The following is a 9,620-nucleotide window of genomic DNA, read 5'->3' on the forward strand; positions in this document are numbered from 1 at the left end:
CTAAAGGGAAGATGGTGACAATGACTTCATCTTTTGACATAGAATCCTTGGCGTTAGAGCTAAAAGGAATGTCAGAGCTCAGCTAATCCGACTCCTCTATTGTATAGTTAAGAGAATTGGGTCTGAGAGAAAGTAATCACTCAATCACCAAGAAATTATGACTGACATCTTGGGTACTTGGTATTGTGCTTGGTGTTGGGGATCTGAAGTCAAACTGGAAACATGACCTGCTCTTAAGGAGCTTATATATATATTTGTTTTTTTGGTGGGGCAATGGGGGTTAAGTGCCCAAGGTCACACAGCTAGTAAGTGTCAAGTGTCTGAGGCCGGATTTGAACTCAGGTCCTCCTGAAACCAGGGCCAGTGCTTCATCCACTGTTCCACCTAGCTGCCCCAGGAGCTTATATTTTATTGGGTGACAAAACACATACATAGGTATATAAAAAGAAAGTAAATACAGGGTTTCATTTTTTTGTGGTGATGGGAGAAAGCACTAGCAGTTGGGGGTGGGTCTTATGTAGAAAATAGCACCTGAACTAAACCCTGAAAAAATCTAGGAATTCTAAGATGTCCAGGGGAAGGGTTAATGCATATTCCAGTTTGAGGCGGGGGTGGGGGGGGACAACCTGTGGAAAGACATGGAGATGGGAGGAGCATCATGTAGAAGGAATAGTAAGATGACCATTTTGGTTGGACTGTAAGATGTGTGAAGGAGAACAATGTGCAATGAATATGACGAAATTATGAAGACCTTTGAATGCCAAAGAAGCATTTTTTAAATCCTGGAGGAAATAGGTAATAGGGAGCCACTGGTGTTTATTGAGTGGGGGAATGCCATGGTCAGACCTGCCTGTGCTGAATGTGACTGAATGGAGAATGGCTTGGAGTGAGGTCATGGGAAAGTGAGTAGATTGAGAGAATGAGTAGTTAGAGTCTTTGAGGGAGAGTAAATATGTATGTTGAAGTCCCTTGGTATGAGAGCAGGAATTGGAGAGGAGAGAAAAATTGTGAGCCAAGCACCGAACTCATTGAGGAAGGAATGGGAGTGACTTGGAGGTGTGTATACAACAGCTACCAGGATTCTGGTTGGGTGGTAGTTATGGGTTGCATCCACCTCAAAGGAAGAGAGGTTACTGACTGATGGAGGTAGGGAGAGAACCTGATAGTGGAAATGTGCAAGGAATAGCCCTATTACCCTGCCTCCAACAGGGAGGAGTTGAGTAGAATGAGTGAAAATGTAGCCAATACTGGAAAAGGTGGCCAGGCAGGCTGTGTCATCAGAGGGGAGTCATGTATCCATGATTGCTAGGAGACAGGAGGGGGAAAGGAAAAGATTTCTGATAAAAGGAAGCTTGTCTCAGACAACCACCAATTCATAGAATTTCAGTGACAGAAGAGACCAAAGAAGTCATCTAACCAAGTCCTTCCATTTGATTGATGGGGAAACTAAAGTTCAAACTGTTGACCTGCCCAAGGACACAGTTAGTCAAGGGCAGAGCTACAGTTGTAACCCTTGAATGCAACTCTTGAATACAAGTCTAGGGGTCTTTCACCACACTACCTCAATTTATCTGCTCTTGATTCTGAGCCCTCAACTATGATAGTCTGCTTATTGAGAATGTCCTCTCCTCTCCATCAAGATAATTTTATCACCATAACAGCCCTGGGAGGTGGTTGCTATTATTATCTCTACTTAACAGATGAGGAAAGTGAGGCAATCAGGTGAAATGATTTGCCAGGTTCACACGGCTTATAAGCATCTGAGCTAGCATTTGAACTCAGATTTTCCTGATTCTGTGCTCAGCACTCCATGCACTATGCCACCTACAGGCTCCTTCTATTTCCAAACTTAGCTCAAGATTTGCCTCTTCTATTCAGCTTTCCCAGACAACCTCAGAATGCTTCTAGCCTCCTTCTCATCCATTTCTCCCAATAGACCTAATTAATATACTTGCAGCTCTACAATCCAGGTCTAAAGAATACTCACAGCAGAAATACCTAAATAATTACATAGGTTTTTCCCTTTGGGACTCTGTGCCCTGGAAGCCATAGACCCAGTGTGTCTTACTTATTTTGTCCTAGGCCCTGCTCAGAAAGGCTTGTAATAGAAAATGCTGTCGAGACGATGATTGATGGTATCCTAAATCCATCATCCTGCATGGTGTATTAGGTTTGCAAGAGTATTAGGTTTGCAGTTGGAGGGCTTGAACTAGTTTCTGCCATTGTGACCTTGGGCAAGTCATTCAACTTTTTCAATTTTCCCTTCACTGAAATGAGAGAGTTGAATGAGATGTTTTCAAAGATTCCTTCCAGTTTTTTTTTAAAAATCTCATTATCTTAAAATCTTATGATAAATCCAAATTCTGAATGGGGGAGGGGAAACCAGAATTGGTAGCTGCTTTTTGCTCTAAGGAGAAATGCATACCAGTCCCCCTCCCCCAATGTTTATCTGCCTCAAGCTTCCTGGACTCAGAAGAGACCTGGAGTTGCAACTGAGGAGGTGCAGATGGCCCAGTAAATGAAGGCCCCATCAGACATTTTTGTATCTTGCTTCTACACAATGCCGTTTATATTCTTGGCTTTGCTAAGGCAGAAAGCTTCATGTTTAATTAGAGTTCCAGGCATGACATCTTATTACACACACACACACACACACACACACACACACACACACACATAAGCGATGCACAAATGCATGCACATGTGCAATGCTGCGCAAATATCATGTCCCTCCTCAAACATGTCCTTTACTGAGTGAGCATCACATACTATATGACACAAATGAAATTAAACCATTTGGTGTCAGAGGACCTGGGTTCACATCACAGAATCACAGAATTGGGGCAGCTAGGTGGTGCAGTGGATAGAGCACCGGCCCTGGAGTCAGGAGGACCTGAGTTCAAATCTGGCCTTGGACACGACATTTACTAGCTGTGTGACCCTGGGCAAGTCACTTAACTGCAATTGCCTTACCAAAGAAAAAAAAAGAATAACAATTTCTGAGTTGGAAGGGACCTCAGAGCCCATTTCGCTGAACCCAGTTCTGTCATTTACTATCTAATCTGCCTCCCTTTTAGTTGAATCCATTGCTCCTAAGTCTACCTTGGGCAAACAAGCTCCCTTTTCTGGTACTGATAACCTTCACTGTGAAGTAAGGGGATTGGACGAGGCGATTGTTCAATGTTTCTCAGCTTTAAATGAAATGATTCTCTTTCCTCCCTGAGAAAAGCAGAGGAAACCCTCTTAGGAAGAAGCTATTTTTCTTCTTCTAAGAGACAGCTTTCCTCCCCTTTCTTCAGTCTGCGCCAAATCTTGGAGCTGCTAAACTTTGCAGATCACACACCGGTTGTGAGGGAAGTGACATTTAGAAGGGTTTGTTGCTAAGGAACATGTCGGATGAAATGATTCCATTTCTTGGCACCATCACTCTTAGCTACAAGTTCTTTCTAAGCCCTCAAAGAATTGGCCCCCAACCCTCACCCTTCAACAAGCCAGCTTCATTGGGTCCCAGCAATGGGGAAGTGTCAGGACTGGTGTCTGGCCCAGGAATTCTCCGTGCTAACAGCAGAGGGCAGCATGGTACAGCGTATCTCCTCACTCAGGGCCTGACTTGGTTTGTTATTCTGACCACGTCTGAGAAACAGACAGCCAAGTGCATTGGAGGCATCGTTCGTGAAACTTCGGGATCTGCGATGAGGCAGTTAGAGGAGGGGGATGGAATTGCCAAACCATGGGGCTTAGCCCCAGCCCCTGCGGTCTCCCCACAGCAGCTAAAATGGAGATGAGGGGTGGGGGTAGTAAGGAACACAGCTGGGTCTAGGTGATTTAACAGCTAATCTATTAAAGGGATGAACATCAAGGTACAGAGCTCCAGAACCCCAAGCCGGTATGCTTTTTTTTTTCTCAAAGAAAGAAGCCAGACATACGAAAAAAAGTTACAGAGGTCATGTATAGTGGAGACTGCAGTAAATTGGGAGCTTGAAGACTAGGGTTTCTGTCTGTCTCATCATTTACTACCTGCATGATCTTGGACAACTCATTTCTCTAAGAATAGAATATTGAACAAGTCACTTCTCAATTTTTTCATCTGTAAAATGAGGAGGTTGGATCAGATGATCTATAAACACTAAAAACTTATGATTCTTAGGATAAAACAGGGTTCTAGTCTGGAATCCATCTTTTTTTTTTTTTGGCTGGGCAAAGAGGGTCGAGTGATTTGCCCAGGGTCACACAACTAGTAAGTGTCAAGTGTCTGAGGCTGGATTTGAACTCAGGTCCTCTTGAATCCAGGGCCAGTACTCTATCCACTGCACCACCTAGCTGCCCCCTCGACTCCATCATTTATTAGCCCTTTGACCTTGTTATATTTAAGATCACTGATAAAAAGTATAGATTGTTAAATTGGGGATGAAATAGATGACACCTTCCTGTATTGCCCCCTTGTAATCACTGGCTTAGCCAGGATCTTGGACACTTTTCCTTCCCACAGGAGGGTTTCAGATCAAGGAGGTCCGCTCAGGTCAGAGCCCACCCAGCTAAAGTCTAATGTCCAGATCAAGATGATAGCTATGCTGTGACGACAGTCAGACCATATCTGGAATATTGTGTTAAGTTCTGGATATCACATTTTAGGAAGAACATTGACAAACTGTAACATGTCTAAAAGTGGACAGGATGGTAAAGGGTGTGGAACTTACATCTCTCATGACGAGGAACTGAAGGAAGAACTGGGGAGGCTTAGACAAGAGAAGACTAAGATGGGTCCTCATATATTTGAGGGACTAATATGTTTTTGTCTAGGATTTTTCATTTACCATGAGACCTTGTCAAGGCCACTGTGTGGCCTTTCTCTGACTTTCAGTTTCCCTGTTCAGTTCAATTCCACAAACATTTATTATGCTCCTACTTATGTATAAGGAAGACATTGTAACAGGCACCGTGATCACAAAGACAAAAAAAAATCTCTTCCCTCTCGGAGTTTATATTCTATTAATCTGTAGAATGAGGGGGGAGGAGGGTTGGACTAGATGATTTCTATAGTTCTTTCCATCTCTAGCTGTTTATGATTTGATGTGGAAGATGAATTGGATTTATTCTGTGTCACTCTGGAGCAGTCAATGGATGGAAGTTGAGGGAAGAGATTAAAATTTACCAAAAGGAAGAATTTTCAACAAGTAGAGGTGTTTAAAAATAGAGCTGGCATTCTAGGGAGGTTTTCCATCACCACAGGTGCTCAAACAGAGCATGACCACTTATTAGAGTTGGTATAGGGGCAATCTCAGCTGTAGGCAGTGGATAGATCTGCATGACTTCTAAGTTGCTTTCCAACTTTGAGATTCTATGACAACTGAGTGCTAATTTCATGGATAGGCAATAAATGCTTCATGAGAGTAGAAAAGGGAGATGTTAAATGTGGCTTGGAGGAGTTAGGGAAATCTTCCTAGACGATAATGATAATCACAGAACCATGGAATCTTAGAGCTGAAACGCTGTTGAATTCAATCTGTATCTGACGAGACATCAACCCGACAACATTCCTAACAAATGGTCTTCCAATGTTTGCTTGAAGATTTCCAGTGAGGGAAAACCCACTAGATCTCAAGATGATCCATTCCTTTTTGGTTAGCTGACATTGCTAGGAAGTTTTTCCTTACATCAAACCTAAATCTGCCACTTTATTACTTTTGCCCTCTAGGGCTAATGAAAAGAAATCTAATGCCTCTTCCATATGACAACTGTCCTTTAAATTTTTCAAGAAAGGTGTCATTCATATCCTGCCTAAGTCTTTTTTCTAGGATAAATATTGCTAGTTCCTTTAATTAGTTCTCATGTGACATATTGTCTAGACTTTTCACCATCCTGGTCACCCTTTTGGATATGTTTCACCTCGTGTATGTATTCCTTGAAATGTTAGTTCAGAACTGAAGAGAGTACTTCAGATATAGCTTGAAAAGGGCAGATATATTCTACAACACTATTACCTCTCTTGTTCTGGACGCCATGCTTATTTAATATATTTTAGGGTAACAGAGTTTTTTGGGCAGCTATGTCATCATATTGAGCTTGAATTGAGGTCATAATCTACCCCAAACTCCCAGATCCCTCTCAAAGAAACTTGTCAAATAACCCTTCCCTTATTGAGTTTTTGAACCCAAGTATAGAATATATCTCTCTAAATCTAATCTTATTTGATTTGGTCATTGTTCTAGCCTATATGTGTATGTATGAGTATGTATCTATGTATCTATATATTGTATATGTATCTATCCACCTATCTATGTACACATACATATTAATCTTCATTCTACCATCCCACATATTAGCTATCTTTCCAAGTTTTTTGTCATCTGAAAATGTAACACATACATTATTTATAGCTATATCCAAACCATTGATAAAAATGTTGAACTAATTAAGACCATGGACAGATTTCTGTGTGCTATACTGGAGACCCCCTAAGCTGACATCAGACTAACAATGACTGTTCTTTGAGAATGGTGAGTCAGTCTGTTCCAAAACCATATAAACACAATTATGGTATCATTTAAATCCTTGTATCCATTTTTATCTACAAGCTTAATTTGAGAGATTCTGACAAATGCTTTGTTGAAATATAAGTAAAATATGTTTATGAGATTTCTCTAATCTTCCAATCTAGTTATCCTATCAAAAAAAGGAAATGAAATTAGTCTGGTATATGACCTGTTATTGATGAATCCATGATGGGTTTTAGTGATCACTATTTCTCTTTCTACATGTTAATATAGAATGTAGTTAATATACTAATAAGGTATTTCGGAATTTTGTCAGCTTAAGAAGTCAAGATAATAGATTTATAATCTATAATCCTCTTTCTCCTCCACTTTCTCTTCTTTTTCCTCATGCTCCTCCTTCTCTCTCCTCCTCTTTAGTATTTAAAAATATTTTTATTTAATTAAATATTTTCAAATTATATTAAAATTTTTAACGTTAATTAAGAAAATTTTGAATTTCAAATTTTCCCCTCCTTTTGCCCATCCCCCACCTCTTGTGAAGGCAAGCAATATGATATCAATTATACATGTGAAGTCATACAAAATATATTTCCATATTAGCCATGTTTCAAAAGAAAACACACAAAACCCAAGAAAAATAAAGTGAAAAAAGTATGCTTTAGTCTGTACTCAGTGTTCATTGGTTCTCTCTCTGGAAGTGGATGGCATTTTTCATCATGGGTCATTTTTAAATGTCTTGATCAGAGTAGCTACATTTTTCACAGTTTTACAATGTTACTATTATTGTCAACAATGTTTTATTGGTTTTGCTCACTTCACTTTGCATCAGTTCACATAAGACTTCCCAGGTTTTCCTGAAACCTTCTTACTCATAATTTCTTATAGCACAATAGTATCACTTAACTCATATACCACAGCTTGTTCAGCCATTCCCCAATTTATGGGTATATTCTCAATTTCCAATTCTTTGTCACCACAAAAAAGAGGTACTTTAAATATTTTTGTACAAACAGTACAACTTTTTTCTTTTCTTTGATGTCTTTTGGAAACAGACCTAGTAGTGGTATTGCTGGGTTAAAGGGTATGCATGGTTATTTATAGCCCTTTGGCCATAGTTCCAAATTGTTCTCCAGAATGGTTGGACCAGTCCACAATTCTACCAACAATGCATTAGTGTCCTTATTTTTCCACATTCTCTCTAGTATTTGTCATGTTCTTTTTCTGTGATATTAGCTAATCTGATAGTTGTGAGATGATATTTCCGAGTTGTTTTAATTTGCATTTCTCTAATCAATAGCTATTTAGAGCATTTTTTCGTGTGACTATTGATAGTTTTTATTTATTTTTCTGAAAACTTTCTATTCTTATCCTTTTACTATCAGTTGAGGAAGGGTGGCACAGTGGATAAAGCACTGGCTTGGGAGTCATGAGGACCTGAGTAAAATCTCACCTCAGAGAGGTGAGATTACTAACTGTGTGACCCTGGGAAAGTCACTTGACCCTGCTTGCCTTAAGCATCTCGGGCCTTCTCCAGTTGTCTTGATAATATATCTTGCCACTGTACCTAGATGGCTCTGGAGGAGAGAGTGAGGTTGGTTGACCTTGCACAGCCCTCCCTCACTTAAATCCAATTCATTCCAAGTCATAACATCTGTCATGGTCCTCTTTGATAACGAAGGACAAACAACATCTGTTGAGGAATGACTCTTATTTTTATAAGTTTGTTTCAGTTGCTTATATGAGAAATTTGAGAAGAAGCCTTTGTTAGAGAAACCAGCTATAAAGATTATCCCCCACTTTCCTTCTAATTTTGACTGCATTAATTGTTTCTGCAAAAACTTTTAAATTTCATGTAATCAAAACTATTCATTTTCCTATCTCTTGTTTGATCATAAACTCTTCCCCTATCCATAAATCTAACAGAAATATTTTTCCATGCTCTCATAATTGACCGATGTCATCCTTTATGTTGAAATCTTTTTTCCATTTTGACCATGTTTTGGTATTCATTGTGAGATGTTGGTCTATGCCTAGTTTCCATCAAACTGCTTTCTAGTTTTTCCAGCAATTTTTGTCAGATAGTGAGTTTTTGCCCCCAAAGCTTGGATTGTTCATCCTCTCTAAAATGGGATTAGATTTTCTCTTCATTAGCTCTGAAGCATCTTTTCCATTTTCTAAGATCATTCAAATACTACCAGTGATGATTTAACAATCAATTTTGTCAGTTCAGGTCTGTTGATCTGAATTCATGGAGTGCAGCTATTTGCTTCTTGTTCATTACCATACTTCTCTTGAGTTTCCTCTCCTATTTATAATTTTTGTTCCGTCCTTCCCAGTCCAATATATAATTTTATTTGGATCATATCATGGAAGGTAAAACAGAAGCTTAAAGAATTGAAAATTGGAGCAACTTTAAGGTTCCTCTTCATACCTATCAGAATGATAAAGATGGCAAGAGGGAAATAAATGTTGGAGGGGTTGTGGGAAAACAGGTACACTAGTATACTGTTGATGAAGTTATGAATTGGTCTAGGTACTCTATAAAGCAATTTGGAACTATGCCCAGAAAATTACCAAACTGTACACACTCTTTGACCCAATATACCATTACTGGGCCTAAACCTCCAGTGAAAGTGGATAAAGAGGAAAAAGACCCATATGAACAAAATATTTATAGGAACTTTTTTTTGTAGTAGCCAAAATAGGAAATTAAAGAGGGGTATTATCCTATTGGAGAATAAATAAACAAATTGTGGTATATGAATACGATGAGATATCACCGAGCCATAAGAAATGGCAAAATGAATAATTTTAGTGGAAATTGGGGAGACCTTTTTGAATTGATGCTCAGTGATGTGAGTAGAACTAGGAGAACAATTTATATAATGATAACAATGCTATAGAGAAAAACAACTGTGAAAGACAAAATTTGGTCAACACATTGATAAACCAGGACTCCAAAAGGATGGAGGTGAAACAAGCTATTTACTTCCTGAAAGAGGTGATGAACTTAAGAAACTAAGAATGAGGGGCAGCTAGGTGGCGCAGTGGATAAAGCACAGGCCCTGGATTCAAGGAATACCTGAGTTCAAATCTGGCCTCAGACACTTGACACTTACTAGCTGT

The sequence above is a fragment of the Dromiciops gliroides genome, chromosome 1 (assembly GCF_019393635.1).
Source record: "Dromiciops gliroides isolate mDroGli1 chromosome 1, mDroGli1.pri, whole genome shotgun sequence".
NCBI classification, from domain to species: domain Eukaryota; kingdom Metazoa; phylum Chordata; class Mammalia; order Microbiotheria; family Microbiotheriidae; genus Dromiciops; species Dromiciops gliroides.